General features: G+C 41.7%; 1 protein-coding gene across 4 annotated transcripts in view; it reads left to right on the top strand.

The window, feature by feature from the left end:
- Positions 1 to 211: 211 nt before the first annotated feature.
- Positions 212 to 22,200, top strand: part of LOC134347674 (SPATS2-like protein) — a 107,995-nt gene continuing 86,006 nt past the window's right edge. Inside the window, exons 1-2 of one of the 4 annotated variants that reach the window (XM_063050056.1) lie at positions 4,757 to 4,946; positions 12,430 to 12,547. The gene's annotated coding sequence lies outside the window, so the exon portion shown is untranslated. Of the gene's footprint in view, positions 280 to 4,754; positions 4,947 to 12,429; positions 12,548 to 22,200 lie in introns of those variants that run through there. The other 3 variants (XM_063050058.1, XM_063050059.1, XM_063050055.1) reach the window with 3 other exon arrangements.

Here is a 22,200-nt window from a genome sequence, read left to right as displayed (position 1 = left end):
CACAGCAAGATCCCACAAACAGCAATATGTCAATGACCAGATAACCTTTTTCAGTGACCTTGGTTAGGAGATAAATATTGGCCACAAGAACTCCACGCTCTTTGAAGTTGTGTTGTGTGATCATTCAGAGTCAGACTGGCCTTCAGGTTAATTATTAATTCCTTATCTAAAATATGGGACATTAGAAACAGCAGCAGTCCCCGACCATTGCCACAGCATGAATGCCTGCATCATCAACTTAAGGCCTTAGAGGAGAGAATGAGCATTTAACCTTCTGAAGTAAGTACAGTGCCATGGTGTCAGACAATAAGTCTGTGAGTCAGTGTAGAAATTTAACTCCTTCAACTTTATCAGGGCTCAATGAGCTGTAGCATTTTCTGGGCATATGGTTATGCCAAAAAAAATCTCTTAATCTCTTACAAAAGAAATTTTGTTTCAATGGAATATGTGCTTTTGACCTGAGGGACTCAGACAAGCAATGTTCAGTGTCCATCATGTGAGCAGGAAGCTAACCATTTAGTACAGGACTTAAGTTGCACTCAGCATGGATTGGGAAGGGGATATCTTAATATCATTGAAACCAAGTTCTGACAGTTTTCATGGGCAGCCTCTGATGATTGCTGGAAATATTTAGATATTTTTTGCAGGTAGGCCTGGAGGAATCCAAACTAAAGACATGGCTCAGCTTAGTAATGCTCTATACCCGATATGCTACTGTCATGACAAGTAAAAGATGGCCTTTCCTCACTCATTAAGAGGACATTGCATATGTAAATCAGGGATCTTGCTTGAGGACACTCTCTGAGATGAAGCAGCCAGCACCAATACAGGTTGAAATTGCTTGCTGCTGCTGGTTTAAGATGGGGCTACTGAAGGCGAGTGACGACTTACTGGCGGTTAGCAAATCAAGGAATACAACTAAATACTTCATTAATAACACTTTTTCTGTAAAAGAATTATGGTAAACGACAACCACAAGCAATAAAGAGGCAAGTGACGGAGTAGCTGAGCCGAGTGTCGAAGCTTGCGGGTGCGAGGCGAAGTTGGGGTGATAGTGAACTGAGGTCAAGGCATAAACTGAGCTGATCAGAGGAGAGACAGATTTGAGGCATGTCCGCCTAAACTGAGAGCGAGGTTTAATTGATCGGGGCACCAGGCCAATTTGAAAAGGTCGGGTAGAGGTGAGGTCCGGGCCTAGAGCATATTGACGTGACAGGGCCTGGGTCCTAGAGTGAGGTGCCACCCGATGTTTGGACACCAGGGCAGATGTATTGAAAAGGCAGGGTGCTGGGACCAGAGGCGAAAGCTGGATTGGTTCTACCTGCTGCTTTGCGACATTTACTCCACTGGAGCTGAGGTGGTTGCCTGCTCCGACTGCTCTGGGATTTGTGCCTGTGGGCTCTGCGACGTTTACTTCGCTATGCGCTGAAGTGAGGCTGAGGCTGTGGGCCTGCTCCAGCTGCTCTGGGCTTCGTGTTTGAGGACTCACGTCTGTTCTAAATGCTACTTGGTAACTTTTATAGTTTGTACAATTTGTTTATTTTCCCCCTTTGCACAATGGGTGTTTTATATTGAATGTTGGCTTGATACATGATGGAGTGTGGCCTGGTAAGGCCAGGTGCGAGTCTGTCCGTTTGGGAGTCGGGGTTGGATCAATCTTTGTCTGACATCTCATCACCTCATCCACAGCCGTTCCAACATGGGTGAACCTGAGTTGGCATTGCCCAACGGAGTCCTTGAAGTATGCAAGCCTCCACATGACATCAACATGTTGATTCAGGTCGTGAAGGATTGCCTTTCAAATGAACAATGTCAAATCCTTTGAGAAAAACCTTACTCAAGATATCAACTCCCTCTCCAACTACTTCTCAAAATTGTACCTAAATATGAATGGCAACAAAACGGTAACTTCAATATTTCATCTGGAGAATTGACTAACCAAACTTAAACTTATTATCAAACTAAATGACAAACAGCTACCCAACGATTCACACACAAAGTTCTTAGGAGTCACACTAGATCGAACTATCTCATACAAGATCCGCCTTCAAAATGTTGCAAAGAAACTAAAATCCAGAACGGCCATGAGCAGGAAGATAGCTGGAACCAGTCAGTCCTATGAACATCCAGCCTAGCTCTAAGTTTCCTAGTTGCCGAATATTGTGCACCCATCTGGGAGAGAAGTGATCACCCAAACTTCATTAATACACAGCTCCAGACTTCCATGAGAATAATCTCAAGAGCCCTAAAATCCACACCTGTCCAATGGCTCCCAACAATGAGTGGAATAGCACCCCTGGAGATCCACAGATAAGCGGCTTCAGCAAAATTCTACTAGCATAACTAAAATATGCCCAACAACATTCCAGTTCATAAACTCATCAAAAATGCTTCAGCTTCCTGACTCAAATCCCGAAAACTTTTCTATAACCTGAAAAACCTCGACTCCTATGACAAACACATTGAATGGTGCCAATACTGGCACACCAATGCACCCCCTGGGGGAGATCTGATTGATGACCCCACCTTGCTCCTCCCAGGCTTTACTACAGCTCCCAGAAACAACTGGACAGTCACAAATAGACTCAGAAGTTGACATGCCAAAATAGCACCAACATTATACTGATGGGGCACCTGACAAACCCCAGCTTGACCCTGGGGTGCCCCAATCCAGGACGTCCTCCACCTGCTCCAAGCATGCCCTCTGACCAAGATCCAAGATGGCTTTGCTGCGGTGCATTGATACAGCCATGAGCTGGAGGAGTGGCTTGATAAAAATCAATTAGAAGTGTGTCTTTTTTTGTGTAGGTTCTTTTGGGTTTCTGTGTTTTGTAGCTGCCTGTAAGGAGATGAATCTCAAGGCTGTACGATGTATGCATACTTTGATAATAAATGTATGTTGAACTTTGAACTTTTTAGAGTGATTTACTTGAAAGTGTTACCAGAAGAAACAGAGGAGCTCCTTGGTGCAAGAAATAATGCAATATCTGTAGTTATTCGACTTCTCCTTCTTCAGTTTCCTTCTTCTCAGCCAGCTTGCTGACCAGCACACTGGGTTCCTGAATTCTCCACCTCTGCTTTATCCTCACACTTCCATGTTCCTGTTCCACAGTTTGCTGCTTACTGTTACCTGGATCCTCCCACCTCCACCTCTGACTGCTCATACTACTCCTATCCACCTCCCCTGCTCCCACCTCAGAGAGCCAGGTTAAATGAAATATCAATGAAAGAGTTTTTAATGCATAAGAGACAGGTCGCGGTCAAATGAAGAACAGAAGGGACAACTGGACTTAGTGGCCATCAGTTTTCTTGGAACTTCCACCGGTGACCTTCAATGTCGATCCAGTGAGTGATTGTCAAGACCCCCAGGTTCAGCTCAACGCTTTCAAGTCTCCACTGTTTTTATTCATCTCAACTCTGCCTTGCAGAGGAGGCAACTGCTGTCACTTAAAAGGCAAATAATACCGAGCATAGCATTGGCAATAGCAGAGAGGGCCAGACCAGCATTGCTTACATTTTGGTGAACCATTGAGTCATTGATTCATGGTGTTGTAGAGCACAGAAACCGGCCCTTTGGCCCATCACATCCATGCCAACCTTATTCTCACCCCTGCCAATGCTATTTGCCCATATCCAGACCACATCCTTCAATGCCTTGCCTATTTAAGTGGATATGCTTAACGCCTCTTAAGCACTGTTCTTAATCCATACCTCCTCTGGCAGTATGACTCATGGATCAACCACTCTCTGTGTTTTAAAACAAAATGTTATCACTTGGATCCCTTTTAAACTCCTTCCTCACCCATGCCTTCTTATTTTTGATATCCCTGCCGTGGGAAAAAGATTCTGACTATTGTTCTAATAAGGGTACACTGCTCTCCAGATGTGGACTCACAAGTGCCAATCATTAAGCCGTTGCAACGTGGATTCCGAAAGAAGATTAAAAAATGTGTTTTGGCAGATTATTTATTGTGGAATAGGCCCTTCCAGCTCTTCAGGTCACGCTGCCCAGCAACCCCCCGATTTAATCCTAGCTAATCATGGTACAATTTACAATGGCCAATTAACCTACCAATCAGTGTATCTTTGGACTGTGGGAGGAAACTGGAGCACCCGGAGGAAACCCACGCGGTCACGGGGAGAACATACAAACACCTTACAGGCAGCAGCTGGAAATGAACCCTGGTCGCTGGAACCGTAAAGCGTCCTGCTACCACTATGCTACTGTGCCCCAGGAGCACAAGAAGGTAATGATGGGGTATGGTGGGGGTGTAGACACTCGCTCTCCACCACCTTAGGTGGTGAAGTCAATCATGATGTGTGCATGGATACCATGCCAATGAGATCACCTTGCCTGGCACCTGGAACTCAGTGCCAGCGCTGATGGACGCATGGGGATGTCGCCCAATAACATCATTAGGATAAATTTTCTGAGAAAAATTAGCTCTAGAATTTGAGGAAGAATATTTTCCTCCTCTGAATATTGTAGCAAAGCACCAAGCTAAATGCCCCAGTTTATAATTCTGTTTTAAACACCCAATGGCTTCCTTCTTTACTGTGCAGGCTGGAGAATGGTGTGCTGAAAATGGCAAGCCCTTTTCAACAGAATTTGCAATTGTGATTCAAACTCGTCAGTGGCAGCAGTTTTTTTAACAGTTCCCTTCTTCTCTCTGTGCTGCAGTGAATGGAAAGATTGAGCGAGACAGGAAGGAGAATATTGGCAGAGCAAAGGAAGGGCTGCATTTGGCAGCTGTGTGCTCTGTTTGCACACACTGATAAATGTAGAGAACTTCTTCCAGGAGGTCAGAGCCAGCGTTTGTCTGAACTATTTTGCCGGCTGAATTGAAGGCTTCATTCACTACAGCTTTTGGATATTTTAGGCTGCGCACCATCAGCCTGATCTTTATTATCTACCGCAACAGAACTACCAAAGACCTTCCCTTGAGGTAAAGTAACCTTAATTATTGCCATAGAGACATGCTGCCTTTTCCTTTTACAAATGTGCTTTCAACTGACTTGCCCTGTATTCCAGGCAAGTTCAGAGACAGAGAGTAATTGACTTAATTCTTAGTGCTTGAGGATAAAATTATTTTTTAACCAAGTGGGGATTTCTGTTTTGCTGAAGCATTTTGCATCTTCCCCGTATCTTAATTTTTGTGCACATTCTTTCAATGTCCTCTCTATAGGAGGTTTGATTTCCTGTGGAGATGACAGGCAAATCTTGCTTTTGCCTGCTGTGTGGATCAGGCTGTAAGACTAGCTTTTAGGCAGGGGCTTGTGCAGGCTAGCAGTGACAGATAGACAGAATGCAGACTGCAGACAGCTTTTGTCTTAAAGCTCCAGCATAATTTGGTTGTGAACGGTCATCGGATTCTGACGAATCTCTTCACCGTTGGTGCAGGCTGAGCGCTAAACCCCATGACTCGGCTCAGATGCCATTTGTTCGGAAATCTGTGTTGTGCACGTCTGGGGAGCAATAATGGAATCTTAGTATATTGTATGAGGAGTTAATGTATGTGGTTTGGCTGAAGACCTCTAAATTGAAATCCAGACTTTCTATTTACATATGAATGGATGCCTATTCTATTACTACCACATTCTGTTTTTATTAAATGTGCTGGGTTTGTGCAGTTCCATGAAATATTTTCTAAATACAAGTTTTACCTGATGTGTTTGTTCTGTTTACACAGCTGACAGTCATAGTGCTGACTGAGAAAAACCCTTCGTCTTTTACTTAATATTGCTTTTGTGCAACTGAAATTTTCTCACTTTACCCAAATTCACTTTACCCAAATTCAACTTCATGCATGAAGATTTTCATAGAATCTTTATGATTAGTTCAACATGTAAAATATTGCTATTTTGTGGCTATTTCATATATTTTTGTGCTTTTTCAAATTATGTAACATATGCAATTAGGAAAAGCGGCTGTACAAAAGTTGATTAATTCCTGGTGGATGCTACTGCAACATTATTACACATCAGAGTAGGATGTAACATCACAAAGCAGGGAAGAAGAAAGACACGTCAGAGACAAGCCAGCTACAATTTTTGTTAGTAACTTCAAAATGATTTCAGATGCTGCATAAATGTTTGGACTGTTGGGTTATTTCCAGATATTCCATTATGGCAAGTGTCCTTAATTTACACGCTGGCTTTTACAGGTCCAGATGACATTGATTTTTAGTCCGTTATTTAACACTTTGAACAGAGATTACATTTATAACAGAAATATGCAGCTTCATGAGCCAGTAGTGTCATTATTCTAATTTTATTTCAAAAAGAATGTCAAACAATTTTAAGCACCAGTGTTTACATAATGTGTTTTTTCATTTCCCCCTGCCTCTGAGTGTGACATTGGAGATGCATTACTGCTGGCACTCAAATTAATTTGATAGACTCAATATGGTAACTAGTAACGTCGTCAGGATGAGATAAGGGAGGAGCCACATATGCATGTTCAAGGAAACTCAAGGATCCGCAAACGGAAGAGTGGTTAGCTGGTGAACTGCACACGTGGATGAATGCGCTGTGCAGTCGTGCTTTTGAAGTTGCATTACTCACTGCATGAGAGCAGCCCAAAGCAGCTGAAGCACTTGTGAGCTGCTGTCTTTGTAATGTTGACAACCCTGTGGTCAGTGCACACAGAGCACAACAAGGATCTGAACTAATGGTCTGTTTTTAGATGTGGACGGAGAAGGTAACTAACTCAGTCGTTTATAGTAAAAAAAAAGTTCTATTTTCTTCATGATGAGCTGTGAGGATGCTTTTGGGGTTGGCACTTGGAACCCGTCCCAAACTGCCTTTGAGGACACATTGAATCCCTGACCACTCAGGTGTATGATGAGGGTACTCCCATATAGCTATTGCGAAGAGAGCTCCAAGATCTTGAGCCAACTATGATGAATGTCTAAGCCAGGATAGGGTGTGACTTAGAGGGAAATGAACATTGGGATGCTCCAAAATGGCCTGTGTTCTTGTCCTTCAAGGTATTAAGGTGCCAAATGCTTGGGATATGTTAAGGAATTTAATGCGGGATCCATTGTATATATTTGAACAGACAGCTGGGACCCGTGTTCGCCAGCTCATCCTGAAGGTGGCACCTCCAAGAAAATAGCACTCGCTCAGCACAGGACTGCGAGCGCCAGCTTCATTTTTATACCTGACGAGGGTTCTATCTGTGAGTCAAGGCCAGGCTTGTGCATATGACTTCCCACATGGGGAGCACTGAACCTTGGTCAGGTGTCGGTGAGTCAGTTTGCCTGTTTCCCAACAGCTGGTGATGCAGCTACATTGATAGGGCCTGAGAGCAAAACATCTCGTTCTTCACTTGGCGCAGAGAAAAAATAGAGAGATGTAAGAATTAAGATGGAGGCAAAATAGAAAAAAAAACTCAGTGGGTAATGAAGGTTCTTCCATTCACTGCTTTTCCGTCTGGGTTTCCATACAAACGTGGCTCCTGCTCATTGATATCTTTGGCAGGACAACTGGGATGGGTGTTACTTAAGCTTTGGTGACATGAGGCCTTTTCAGCTTCCAAAATGGCATCTGTTCCATGTGCAGACGCATCTGGGCACATTGAGTACACACTTAATGCCTGCCAGCAAGCGAGTCGTGACGTCGGTCCATGTGCCATTTGGGATTTTGTGCTCCAGCCATTGCCCGACCCTAACCTCATAAATGCGGTCGTGACATTAAGCAACATGGAAGACCCATCTGCTTACTGTTTTGCTCTCCCTCCAGCACAGGCACCTGCCAGATCATCAATTCCTTGCAGGCCTAATGCTGGGTTATTCCAGTTGCTGCTCCACGTTTGCATATTTGTCCAGCACAGCAGGCAGTCGTGGAGTTGGACATTTAGCAGTCCTCAAGTCTTCTGCATAGACCAATCGCTCCCAGATGTGGGCGCACTGGTTGAGTTTCACGAGTGAGAGAGCAAGCAGAGGCTTCACAATGGAAGATAAACTGCTGGCAGAGGGAAAAGGAAGCAGAAATCTTGGCTGGCAAAATACTGTTAAATGCACCTTCCCTTTAAGAGCTTCAGGCTGACTTTATGCAGTGTAACCACGTCTGCAATCTATGAGCACTCTGACTGGTGCGGACTGCTTCCATAAATGAACTAGTGAGGAGGCAGCGAGGCAGCGTAAAATTGACTTCTGTCTGAATTATTTTGAATGGGACAGGGTCTTTCTGATCCTTTTGCCCATTTTTGTGAGATGGCCAATTCAACCACTTCGGTGTTTCGAAACTTTTATTTATTGAATGCTGTTCTTCCCGAGACTGTTAACTGGTCCACTTGTCCAGCTCACTAGAAAGGAATCTGAGTCCCCCTTTCAAACAGACTTACAGAGGCTGCATTCATTGCACTGGTCGGCAGCTGATGCTACAAGTAAGCAGCACTGCAGAGGAGGGTCTCTCAAATCAAATGCTACCTTGATTTTGAAGCACACATCAGTTCCCAACTCACCTTGAATTATTTGTTAGTTAGTACATTTTCTCATTGATCTTTGCTTATTAATGGTGGTGTGGTAGTTCTGCTGACTCACTATATCAGCGATCTTGACTTCAAGAGCTGTCAGTGTGCATTTTCCACTCTTCCCCCACCACCCCATAAAAGTAGGGTGCCCCACGCATGCTCTGCGTTCCTCCTACATCCCAAAAGTGGGCTGCTGCATTAATTAATTAACCTAAAGTGTGATTCTGTGGTAAAATCAACCAAGCAGGAGCTGATGGGCGCGTGAGAGACAATAAATTTCAGGCTGGGCCGGGTTGTGCAGAATAAGAAATGGGGTTGCTGGGAGCTGGCATGAATTTAAAGGACTGAATGGCCTTCTGTGCTGTAGTAACAAAGTCACATTTACCTTTGCACTGGGAATGCTCAAAATGAGATAATACCCTTTGTGTCACGGCTGGATAAGTTCCTGGAATGCCTGCAAAACAACTTCAGTAAGGACCTGTAGAATGCCTTCAATTTCTGCAGGGACTAGATTTCATTCCTCCCTTCCTCCACCTCACTGCCAGAAGTAATTCTGCCTTTTTTGGTTTAAATATTCATTGTACCTTTCAGTTTGCTGGAATGCTATTTTATTATAGATATTTTCAACATTGATTACAACTCTAATGAAGATATTAATTCTTGGAGTTATTTTTGAGAGGCAATTTTCATTTATGCTGGAAAGTGGAATTTCTTTCCATGTCCTAAAAGCAAAATTCGTGTTATTTGCAAAGTCACTGGGAAGCAAATCAAGTACAGGACATCAGCTCAATGGGAACAGATGAAAAGGGAGAAAATGGAAAACACACTCTCTGCAGTTGCTCAGGGATCCAGGGCTTTTATAGTGAAAGGAAAATGTGGTGGAAGCTTATACAGGCAAAGTGTAGATGGGTGTGTTAGGAGGTGGGGTGTTGGCAGGTGAAGCTGAATGTGTTGGGGGGTGGACATAGGGGTGCTGGGAGGTGGAAATGTTGGAGGATGAATGTAGAGCAGGTTGGTAGTAGAGGTTGGTATATTTGGAGGTGTAGGTTGGAGTTTTGAAGGGTGGGGTTAGGGATGTTGGAGATGTACCTGGGGGGATTGGAAGGTGAAGATAGGAATATTGGGAGGTGTAGGTAGGAGTTTTGGGTGGAGATAGGAGTGCTGGCAGGTAAAGGTGGGTGTGTTTGGAGATGTAGTAGGTAGGGTGTTGGGTGGGTGTTAGGGGATGGAGATCGGTGTTGAGGTGTTGCTACAGGAGCCTGGGCAAGGCGATGTTTGCGTAAGTCTCCAAACATGGTGTTTTTTTACTGAGGTAGCTACTCTTTTGAAAAACCGACTGCAGGTAGAATGGCCTCTTTCTGCCCCAATTGATTCTACATAACAGAAAGCACTTTGATTGTTTCAAGAATAAATTTTATTTATATAGGAAATTCAAAACACAGTGTAAGGCTTCTTAACGTTCGTGGTGTCATCCAATCCATACATTCGTATAGTCATTGGATCCATACAGTTGTAGTGTTAGCATTTCTATATATAAATGACCATGCCCACTCATGGGGCCTCTCTGGATGATATATGCTTTGAGTATTTGAAAGACGTAACTACAGGACCCATCCCCATGGTGACCAGTGGGGTCAGGACACTGTGCTGCAGTCCTCTGCCACAAAGCCTTTGTGGTGGCTGTATCAAGTTTAGTGCATTCCTTACCGTTTTTTAAAATTTAGAAATATAGTGCAGTACAGGCTCTTACGACGCAATGAGCCGCACCGACCAAAAACCCATCCATTTAACCCTAGCTTAATCACAGGACAATTTAGAATGACCGATTAACTGATCTGGTATGTCCTTGGAATGTGGGAGGAAACTGAAGCATCTGGAGGAAACCTGTGGGAAGGACATACAAACTTACAGACGGCATCGGAATTGAACTCTGAACTCTGATGCCCCATAATAGCTCACGCTAAACACTGTGCTACCATGTACTCCTGCAACTTGAAAAATGCCTTAGGACAGCATTCCCTTACAGACATCTCATTGTACTGGGAGACAAAGTTTCAAACACATCAAAGTGCATTTTTGTTGATATTGCTGTATTCTAACAATGTGTGGTGGTACATGGGTGGACATACATCTCTACCAAAGGAAGTATACGGTGCACTTTCTCTCCACGAGCCTGCAGGTCACCCCTTGGGCAAGGTGTAGCACTTGCTTAACCCCCTTGATCAGGGTCATGTGAAGCCATGGGAGCCGGTGGTGGATGGTTGTATGAGCAGCTGGTACACATCACAAGTCCTGGTTATGCAACCACTGATGCCAGGCAGACAATCTCTGAAGAGTACTGATAATGGCTGGGGTCACTTGTCTTGTAAAGACACTGCCTAGGAAAATGCAATGACAAACCACTTCTGTGGATAAATTTGCCAGAACCATTGATTGCCCACGTTCATATTACATAGCAAATAATGATGATATCCTTGTGAACAGCCCATAGATAAGAGAGCTATACACAGCTGCTTGGGATGGACAAGGATCTCTGCACGCTTTCCTGACAGAAGTATTTTTATAAGCTTAAATATAAACTTTATTTAATAAAACTGTTAAAAAAAAGCAGTGTGTGGCTTTCTTTGTATTCATAATGTCATCCATTTTATACATTCATAGTGTAAATGGTTTTGTACAAATGTAGTGTTAGGACCATTTTTGTGCAAAGAGCCATTGCCACTCGTCTGGCTTCCATAGGAAATACAATCTTCAAATATTTTAGAGGATTTTACACCATGTTTAGCTTCTCAATGTCTAGTTTTCTTCTGACAGGAGGATTTTTTAAATTTGGAAAATAAACTTCATTCATAAAAAGTTATACAAGTACAAAAATTGCAGTTCATTTTTGAAAATCGTGTTTATTTATAGGTCAAAAATAGATTTTATCATGATAAAAATATATACAAAAGGAAAAATAGTACGAAAAGCCTTGACATTCTTGGTCAGTACATTATGTAATGTAAATTTAAAGTGAGAAAGAGAAACTGAAACAAACAGCACCATTGCCATCACGTTGCCCCCTGAGGCAATACCCCTTTCATTGTTTGAGGGACCAGTTGCTCCAATTTCTGCCTCTGTATGTGCATTAGTGGAAAGAGCCCAGACTGTGATCCTTCGCCACAGAGGCTTAGCTTTGGCTGCACTAAGCTTCACTGAGCCTCAGCACATACATCTGCAGCCTGGACTGAAAAAGCCTGCTGCATCTCGCTGTGCTAGAAGGCCAACAACTTTCAGGCAGACCAAAGGACATCCTTCACTGAGTTGATGACCTTTCAGCAGCATGATTTCTGTCTCACTGTGTGTCCCTGGGAACAGCCCATAGATTAGAGAGTCTCTGGTATGCAGCTGCTGGGGATGACCCAGGACATGGACCTTTGCATCCGTCTCCTCACTTTCTTAGCAAATCCACAGTCTTCAAAGAGGTAGATGACCATGTCTTCTCCAGTGCAGCCATCCCGAGGGCAGCGTACATTAAAGGTGAAGTGGCATCTGTAGAAGGCTCTGACTGGGAGGGCACCTGTCACCACTAGCCAGTATATTCTAACAGATGGTTTGGACCATTTGCTCATGGAACAAACCCGCAGAATCTATTGTGCCTTGTGACCCATCGGACTTGCTTCGTTTTGGACCTCCAGATAAACTGGAAGATGTCCCAGTGATTACCAAGGCAGAAGAGCAAGGAATAGGCCACTCATGAGCCAAGGACTGCAGCTCTGAAAGCACATTGCACATGTTGACCAAGTTCTTTCCAGTTATTGACAGAGAATGCCACTAGCACAAACCTAATTTTTGTTTGAACTTCACACCAAGCAGCTGAGATATATGTGCCACAATGTCTGCAGGCCTGCACCTCATAGTTGAAGGAACTAATTCCAGGTCAGCAGAACTAATTCCAGAAGCTTTTCCAACAGGCATCCGAAACTCCTGGAAAACAGACTCCACTCCACTGTTGGCACACTGGCGGATTTTCTTCATGACCGTTGCTTCGCGTTGAGGAAGGATTCACGTTAGATGATCTTGCAAATAGAGGTTTGCTGATAGATTAATCTCTAATGACATGACAGACTGATGACACTTTGGCAGGCATTTTCCCAACTGATTTGGCCAGGTGCAGGCAGAATGCTGTCTTCACCAAGGTAACAATGTTTAGTTACATAGAATTAACCACCAATTACATAATGGTGATCCCTTGTCTCTATGGATTAATTTGAGGAGAGAAATTATACACACCTTAGAGACAGAAGATTAAGAAGTGCAATAATTGAAGTTTTTAAGATGTTCAGGAGAACAGATGAGGTCAAGAGAGAGAAACCTCCTCCCTGCTCAATGGTTAAGTAAGGGTCGTGGTCTGAATAGTAGAGCCAGGCTTTTTATAGGATAGTTGGCATTCCGATTTTACATGCAGAAAGTAGCCAGCTACCTCGAGAAATGAAAGAGGAATGTGTAAATACTGGCACTTTATCTGCTGTTTAAGTGACCCCCTCACACCCACCTTGTTGACTGTCAGAATTTAGGATACTAGCAGTGGTAAGCAACACATGTTATTCAATGGAGTATCTGTCTTTCTTCATTAAAAGTCACTGTTTTGGCGAGATATGTTAGGCGTGCAGTATGCAAAATTCTTTCCTTTGGTAACATTTAAATAATGCATGATGTGAACTCATAAGTGGCACAATATGGATTTTTCCATTTTTGGACTCTGGTACCGTTAATGATGTTGTAATGATGAGTCATACCAGTTTCTGACAAGAGCATTGTTAAGCATTCAGAACTTAAGTCAAATATTTTAAGAGCGCTTTTAGCCATTTGCAGTGGGGTGGGGGGGCAGGGAAATACATTCTCCTACCCCGTTAAACAGAGGTAGTTTGATAATGGGTCACTATTTGGGAAAATCCAGAAATAACACCTTAAATTCACGCAACACCTGAACAATTTTTGAGTCCACCCTAGAAGAACAAGTATTTGCATTCTAAAGAAATTGAAATGGAGGAGGAATACATATTGCTCTGCTGGAAAAGAATGTGCTATAATCTCTGCTGAAGAATTTAGATACTTATTTCATAATTTACTGCTGATAGTGCATGCAGACATAAAACAGATGTTGCTATGAGAAAGACTGCCTCAGGATAACTGGCGTAAAGAGAGTTCCTAAAACAGAATTTCATTAATAAATCCATGCCAGTGCTGTAGATTATGCCATGGATCAACATGAGCTTGTAAATTGTGAGAAATAGGTGAATGAGCAAAGTCCATGCACAGGACATCAACAAACTCGTCCTCAAGTATGCAGAAGCCCTTTATATGCCAGCAATAAAGTCATACCCGCAGTGGCCACTTTATTAGTAACCTCCTGTATCTAATAAAGTAGCCACTGAGCGTATGTTTGTGATCTTCTGTTGTTGTACATATCCACTTCAATGTTCAATGTGATGTGCATTCAGAGATACTCTTCTACACATCATTAGTATAACTCGTGGTTATTTGAGTTATTGACACCTTCCTGTCAACTAGAGCAGTTTGGCGATTCTCCTCTGCCCTCTTTCATTAACAAGTTTTTTTTGTGTTCACAGAATGCTCTTTGGAGTTTTTTTTTTGCAACATTCTCTGTAGATTCTAGAGAATGTTATGTGTGAACATCCCAGGAGATCATCAGTTTCTGAGATACTCAAACCACCCTGTCTGCCACCAACAGTTATTCCATGGTCAAAGTCATTTAAATCATATTTCTTCCCCATTATGCTGTTTAATCTAAACAACTAAACCTCTTGACCACGTCTGTATGCTGTTATGCATTGAGTTGCTGCCATATAATTCACCAATAAGATAGTCACATTAACGAGCAGGCGTACGAGTGTACCTAATAAAGTGGCCACTGAGTGTACCAGCTCGTTAGGCCTGTATTGTCCCATCCTTCTGGCCTGGCCAAAGTATTTCATTTAGAGATACAGCACGGTAACAGGCCTTCCATCCCACTAAGCCCACACTGCTCAATTACACCCATGTGACCTGCTAACCTACTAACCCATACGTCTTTGGAACGTGGGAGGAAACCAGAGCACCCGGCGGAAACCTATGCAGCCATGGGAAGAAAGTACAAACTCCTTACATGCAGCAGGCAAACTGAACCTGGGGCGCTAGCGCTGGAATAGTGCTACGCTGACTGCTGCACAGCTGTGCTGCCCCAAAACTTGAGCCAGTCCATCTTGCTTGTCCATTCCTTCCTGCACACTTGCTACTTACATATCAATGCTTGGTCATTCATTCTGGGCTGTGTTTCCTACGTCACAACAGTGGGTACATTGTCAAAAACACTTCAGTTATAAAACCCATTGACATACTTCTGAGAATATAGCCATTTCTGTAATACATAGACAGCTTTTTGCAAATGTTTCTTCTGGAGTTTACGATTCACCCAGCCCTCAAGGAAATTTTCATTCCTCTTATCAGTTATGAGTCCTTAAATGTGAGCAGCCTTCACTGCCCAAGAGTTAAAGCGGATTCAGTAATACTGAAAATTAAGCCATAAAAGGAAGTTCATTTGGAAAGCGCAGAGTTCGACAATGTAGAACTAAAGTCTTTTGCCATGCAATCGCATTTGTGATCTCAGTTAGTAAATTATTATCTTGTGAAGTTACTACATTGCCACTTTCACTGAAACTGTCAGTTAAGCTTCTCCAAAATGTAAAACTGAGGCAGATGTAAGAGACCTTACAGTAATGAAGCAAATACTCTACCACCTGCAACAACAAGCAAATTGACATAAGTTTTCTTTACATTATCTTTGGAGTGTATAATGACAATTGTTGCATTAATTAACTGTAAACTCTGCCCATTTTAATCTGCTTATTAACTATTTGTATTTTGAGATGTATTACCTAACTGAAAAATTAGAATAAACATACCGTATATAAAATCTGTATAAACACAGTTGATATTTCGGCACATGGATATCTAGGTGTGAAGGTAATTCCACTGTTTTGACCCGCCCCTGCTATCTAATTTATTTGATTCATTTCAAGAATTTGTGCCTATGTCTGAAAGATCATATGAACACATTTGAATTTGTTATTCCAAATTCTCCACATTTCCTTAAGGGAAATATATTGCAAGTTTTCATGGTATTTTCCTGGTAAGTCATTTGTTAATTTTCAAAGTGTCAAAAAAATCTGGTGTCAACTCTGAACATTTGACAATACATACTGGACAGATTAATAACTCTAAGTGTGACTGAAAGAGAACAAAACAAATAATATAAAATCTTCAAGTTTTATTCCCTTTGAAGTTGGATAAGAAATGGCTGTTTTCCACATTGAACTATGTACATCCTGAATTGTGAGGTACGTAGAGTAAGTTTTCCAAAGATTACCATCTCAATTTTAACTAACCATCTTCTGCCAGGGCACCTTGCAGCTCTTAAGACCTCATCTTGAAATTAACATGCCCATATGGTATTTTTCTATTCCTCTACAGATGGGGATATCTTTCTGCTCCAATTTTTCTTTTTCCTAATTGTCAGCTTGTATGTTAATTGTTACATTGACAACTTTGATCTGCATCCAAACACAGCAAACTTGTTTCGTTCCCCATCCTAACCCTACCCCTCAACTCTCTGCAAATTTAAATTAAGAAGTTTCTCACTCCTCCAGCATCTTAGACGTGAAAGTTTGATTCTTTTTTTTAAGTTTTGCAACATAAGCTAATTGAAAGAAAAATATGGAGCCTGGAGATACATTCTGCAATTAACAATAGTTTCAGTTCCAAATGTTCCTGCATTACTTTCACAATATCAGCAAAACTCATTTCAGCTGGTTTGGTTGAAACAGTAAAATTATCTAAGCAAACTATATGCTTTTTGAAGGAATACATTCAGCACAACTGGCATTTGCGTTTCATTGGTTATTTCATTTGCTTCAAAATATTGCTCAATTCACTCAGTATACATCAGCCAGTTATCTTTTGTGCAATCAAATTCATCTGTCTTTCTGATGTAGCCAGCCATTGCTGCTTTTTTAAAAATTTATGATTATTATTACCTGGTACTCACTATGAACCCATAAATTTATCTGTTTTCTGCCTTTTTTTTAACTCAACTGTCTCTGTCCCTTGCCAAAGAAGCATGTGGTGCATTGCTTTTTTAAATCAACCATTTCTCACTGCTTTTTTAAAAATTTGAATGCTTTACGCACTCCAATAGGTAGGTAGTCATCTCAGGTTTCTTTCAAACTTCCTTGTCGCCACTGCTATGTTTTGCAACTCCAAAACATAAAACTATTTGAAAGAAAAGTATGGAGTTGGGAGATGCATATGCGTTCTAGTTTCATTTATATTTTAGCGAGACATGCAATTATGACACAGTGGCGTAATAACCTATGCCAGTCATAACCTGTTATGAATTATGTAAACAACAAAGAGTGATTAAAATATTACTCAATATTATTGAAATATTAAATGCACAACACTTTTTCTCTCTATCAATGCACAGTTCTTCCAGCATTTCCAGTTCTCCATTTTGGATTAGGAAGCTTCTGCTACTAAACCACGTCTTGTAACTTGTCAGTGAGTCAAAAGTTCTACCATGGGCACTAGAATATTGTAAAAAAGCATCAGAGCCTTTATTGCCATGGTGAACTACCCTTGCACTTGCCAGTCTGGATGAAGCTTGTTTGTAGATCAAATGAACATATTGACAACTTCTTTGGATAAGTAGGTAGGAAGACATTACAGATATAAGCAACCAAGATACTCAGAGTAGCATGAAGTGTGCCCATTGAGGCAGTATGCATGATGAAGAAAAGACCAAAATCAAAGACTGAAACTTTGAAACAACAGTCTGACACTAACCTTAGTGTTAATTCACTCCAGAGTCAGAGTGGTTAACAACTTTGCACAAAGCACTAGTGCTGTTTTTGAAAGATTGTCAGAACGTCATGAATGAAGATGATGTTACCTAATAGAACTTTTTTTAAAAGCCAGGAGCTCCTTCCATGCACTGGCAGCCAAACTGTGACATGCTTGATCATTGAATAAAATACTCATCTCATCGATCCACTTCACGAACTTGCCCATTTATCATTCAGATCAAGGATACACACAGCTATTACCAGTCATCCCAGTTCAGAGGGGAGGGGGTGGAAGATAGGAGGAGGAGACCATTCTGTCCATAAGATTGACATCTAGAGAAGAATACACTGCATCCAAGCCCAGGCTTTATGAAATTGGCCCACAATCTCCATGGTGTGGACATATCTCCATCATTTAGTCCTTCAATGGAATGTCCCCTCTGTCCAAGGAGCACACTGACATTTTCACAAAGGGGCTGTGGATACAGCATTACCTACTATTGCTTCGTCTTTATCACTGAGGGCTCATAGGGAAAGAAGATGATTCGGAGTCCATGTCAAGGAGGCGGACTGAGCAGGTGGAATGCAGGGAGGTCTCAAAGAGTGAAGATCCAGGGGTGGGAGGTGCCCTGCATCATGGTCCGTCCCTGCTAGTGTATTGGAGGTTAGAGGGACACAGTTTTTGAGGGGCTGCAGCAGGCAAGTAAGCTTGTCACGAGCCCCATGGTCCTGTGCAGTGAGCCATAGTACATTGGGCTCCGAGGTATCGAGAGCACCTGTATTTGTTAACTATTGTCTTAACTGGAGTTGTTAAGCCCCTGTGCTTTCTGATTAAACTTGTCAAGTTTATTTTGACTCCATGGGTGTTCCGCATATTGTGATTATTTAATTATTCTCTTTGTTCTGAGGACGATTTGTCTCACCATGTCATTCGATCGAGCCAGCCATGTTCTGTTGGAAATCCTTGTTTCCGTCTCTACATGGAGTCTGTCGTTCCTCCGCACTCGGGTTCGGTTGCTGCCAGTGCACACCATGACAGACGGATCTCATGATCAATGGACCCAACTGAGGCTCCACAGCGGCTTAGACGTTGGTCAGCTGGAGGCGAGGGTGCCCTCTATTTTGAGTTTCCTGAGTCTACATTCTGAGTATTCCAAGTGTACATTCTGGGTCTATGTTCTGAGCTACTCCAATTTACAGCCAAGGGTTCTTCCTAGGCACTCTAGGTTGACAAGGATTGCTAGGTCTCCCGTGGCATACTATGTTCCTGAGTTATATGCAATATTCCCAAGTTTACCAGCCCTGTCCTGAGAGCATCAGGTCTGTCTCGAGTTTACCAGCCCTGATCTGAGTTCCCAGGGCTCCCTGGGTTCCCTGGGCTGATAGGTGCCTGCTTTAGGAGAGAGGTACTGTCATGAGCCCTGAGGACCTGTGCAACAAGCTGTAGAACTTTGGGCCCCAAGATTTCTAGAGCACCTGCCTTTGTTAATTGCTGTCTTAACTAGAGTCATTAAGCCCTTAAGCTTTCTGTTTAACCTTGTCAAGCTTATGGGTTTTCCGCGTACTGCAATTATTTAAAGTGGACTCCCAATTGGTGGGTAACCCAGGGTCCTTGCTCTGAGAATGATTTGTATCGCCATGTTGCTCGATCGAGCCACCGATGTTCTGTTGGAAATCCTATGTATAAACTCTTGTTTCTATCTCTACATTGGAGTCTGTCCTCCGCACCTGGGTTCAGTCACTGTAGGTGTTCAGTGCTGTTTACCAGTCTCTTGTTCATGGCTGCAGTCTGCATGCTGTCTCTTGCTCTCCCTCTCACTTTCTGCTCCAGAAGGAAGGTCCCTGCATTTGAATGATCTCTCTCCCACTCGATGCCATTGGTGGATGGTGCCAGATCAAGGTTTAGTTGACGCAGTTTGTGGATTGGGTTCTGTAGTTCACATTGATGATGTGTTTCTGGTTTCCGGTCACTCCTTTCTTTTGTTGCTATCTTGAGTGATTTTGCATTGAGGTTGCCTGCAAATAACAAACACTGAATTGAACTGAATATACTGGACTCTTTTAATTTTGTGTTTTCATTCTTTTTTGTTGCCGGTTACATGATTTGTTTTCTTTTGTGTGTGAGGGGAGGGGATTTGATGCTTTTATTTGAACAGGTTTCATGGTTTTTCTCTGTTTTGTGGATGTCTGTGGGAAGACAAATCTCAGGGTTGTATACTGCATACATACTTTGATAATAAATGTACTTTGAAACTTTGCAATATTGTATGCTTTGTCTTAACTTCTTTAGCTACTCCAGATAGTTCATCTTACTCCTAATATGTATATCTTAATGGAATATGTACAGTATTTATTGAGAATTATGGTAAAGACCATAAATGACATAAACATTGGCCACCATCTGGGCTTTTATTTCTAATTTCACAATCTACTTTCGTAATTGCCTTTATTCAAGTTTGACACAAGTTTTGGGCTTGAACTTCTTACTCAGGACGTGATGAAAGGTCTCGGCACAAAACTTCAACTGCTTACTCTTTTCCATAGATGCTGCCTGGCCTGCTGAGTTCCTCCAGCATTTTGTCTGTGTTTCTTGAACTATTTTGTTTTGTTTGTTTTGGTATACAGAAATTACAGAAGAACCCCCCCCCCCCTCACATTTCAACAGTGTGTTTCCTCGCTTTATAACTTTCTGTTTTTTTTATAGCTTGGCTTATCGTTTAATTTGAAATTTGTGGGTTATAGTTTCACCTGAACTTTTGTTTCCATGTCTTGACTAATATTACTACGTAACACTGAGATAGAGATAGAGAGCGCATGACACTATCAGAAAAACCATTTGTTTCTGGTTTGGTGCTAAACTAAGATCCTGTCTCTCTGCTGACATAATGTAAGAAATTGTAGAACACTATTCAGAGAGCTATCATGGTTTGTGGTCAGCCCCTACCACCCAAGAAGTTCAGTGTGATATTTATCTTCTTGTCTGTTTATGTGATTTTGTTAAGAGCAGATTTGTCTGCTGGAGCTCTCTCCAAAACAATGGTGACTTCATTTCAATAGTCTTTCAAAGGCGGCTACTTGCTATACACCAAGGATAAAGAGCTTTATCAATGCAAGTAATTTCTTTTAGACTAGATCAATTCTCCATGTTGTCTGCTTTAAAGCCCAACCAAATTACTAGAGAATTTTACAATTGTTTGACTGCATAACAATTCGACAGGAAGTCCGCAGGATCTCATAAGCATTAAATAATTTCAAAGCTTATAATGTGAGCAAAAAAAAATAATTGGAGAAAGTGTGGAATCACATTGAAAGTTAAAAGTTATTATCAGTAATATAATCTGCAGCTTTTATCAATTTTATTCTTGCAGATTTTCTTCCTCACAGTTAGAGGCTTTCATGTAGAAGCATTCTATTATTAAGTTTTGTATTTGAATTAAAAAGACAGCTCAAACTAAATTAATTAACCATCTTCATTGGAACTAAACCAAAAAGGTGATCTTTTTTTAACCTCTGCTCCCTGAAATTTGAATTTCAACTGGCATTGCTCATTAGCAATCTCCAGTTGATAGCATTTCAAATGTCCAGTTATGGAAATAGTTGGAAAAAATGAATACCATACCATTATTGCTTCAGAGACATATTAGCTTTTAACTGATCTTTTTCTTGATTTCCTCCCATTTGAAGAAAAAGATGTCCATTTCGCCTGTTACTCATTACATATTTAAAGCTCTTATTAAAAATTGTTCTTGTTAGAAGAAGTCCAGACCAAGGTTGGGAACTACTGAGCAGGACATCTTTATGAGGTGATCTCAGCCATGATTTTCAGTCTTGCCAGTGTCTTTGCAATGCATTTCCAGGAACCTTTGAACAGTAATTTGAATTAAACTGATATTCTTTGCCTTGCAGGCGTAGGAGGCAATTGATAACTGTTGTCATCACTATTCCAGTCTCCTAATAGCAGTTAATTCCCCATCAATCTCATTGGAACTCGCTATTTATACAAAATATGTGACCTTAATGTCTGCTTCCTTGCAATTGATTTCTAAAAGGGTGAATTGTAGTGAGGTTTCCCCTGTCTAGACAAATACATTCAATGCTGAAACAGGCTGTTTTGTGCAATACATTCAAAAAGATTTAAGATTCTGAGAATGAATTTGAATTTTCAGACCCAATCAGCTTTCTATTTAAAACACCAAAACATTTGAAAAACTTCCAGAATTAAACAGCTAGCTGGTAGTTGATGAATGAGCTGAGGAGATTTAGATACAAATTCTTGGCTTAGTATCTGCAGGAAGCCAAGGAGAGTTTCAAGAGTTTCCTGTCAAAATGCCCCTTTTACACTTACTTACCAGGTGTTCAAACAAAATCTCTTGGTTCAAGGGTTGTTGGTCCATGGTAATGACATGGAAAAATCCATGCAGTGGCCAAGGACCCTTTTGGTACATCAGTATCAGGTAGAGTTGGAACACTGTCAGAGTTCCTTTCTGATCAGGGCAGCCTTGGTTCCACAGTCATTTGAGCAAAATGAGCTAGATGAGATCACCACGGTTACTAAATCAAGGCTTTAAACACAAACAACAAGGTGATAAATACTTTTGAAAAGTTGGTTCTATTTGATCATTATCAATTGTCTTCAAAAACTAGATTTATTTGCTTGGATTTTGTGTATGCCTTTTTTTTGCCTTGTTATTCTAAAACTGCCCTCAGTTGTTTGCTGGAAATGCTAAACATTTGAAGTGTAGCTGTTGCTCGAATATGGAAACAGCATTAAATATGTACACCTTGTGCACGCACATCAGAGGTGTAGCTTGGGTTTGGTTTCTTGAGTGATGGGTTGACTGT

This window comes from Mobula hypostoma, chromosome 6, assembly GCF_963921235.1.
Source record: "Mobula hypostoma chromosome 6, sMobHyp1.1, whole genome shotgun sequence".
Taxonomy (NCBI): domain Eukaryota; kingdom Metazoa; phylum Chordata; class Chondrichthyes; order Myliobatiformes; family Myliobatidae; genus Mobula; species Mobula hypostoma.
The sequence above is the reverse complement of the archived record's forward strand: the minus strand, read 5'-3'. Positions and strand labels throughout refer to the sequence as shown.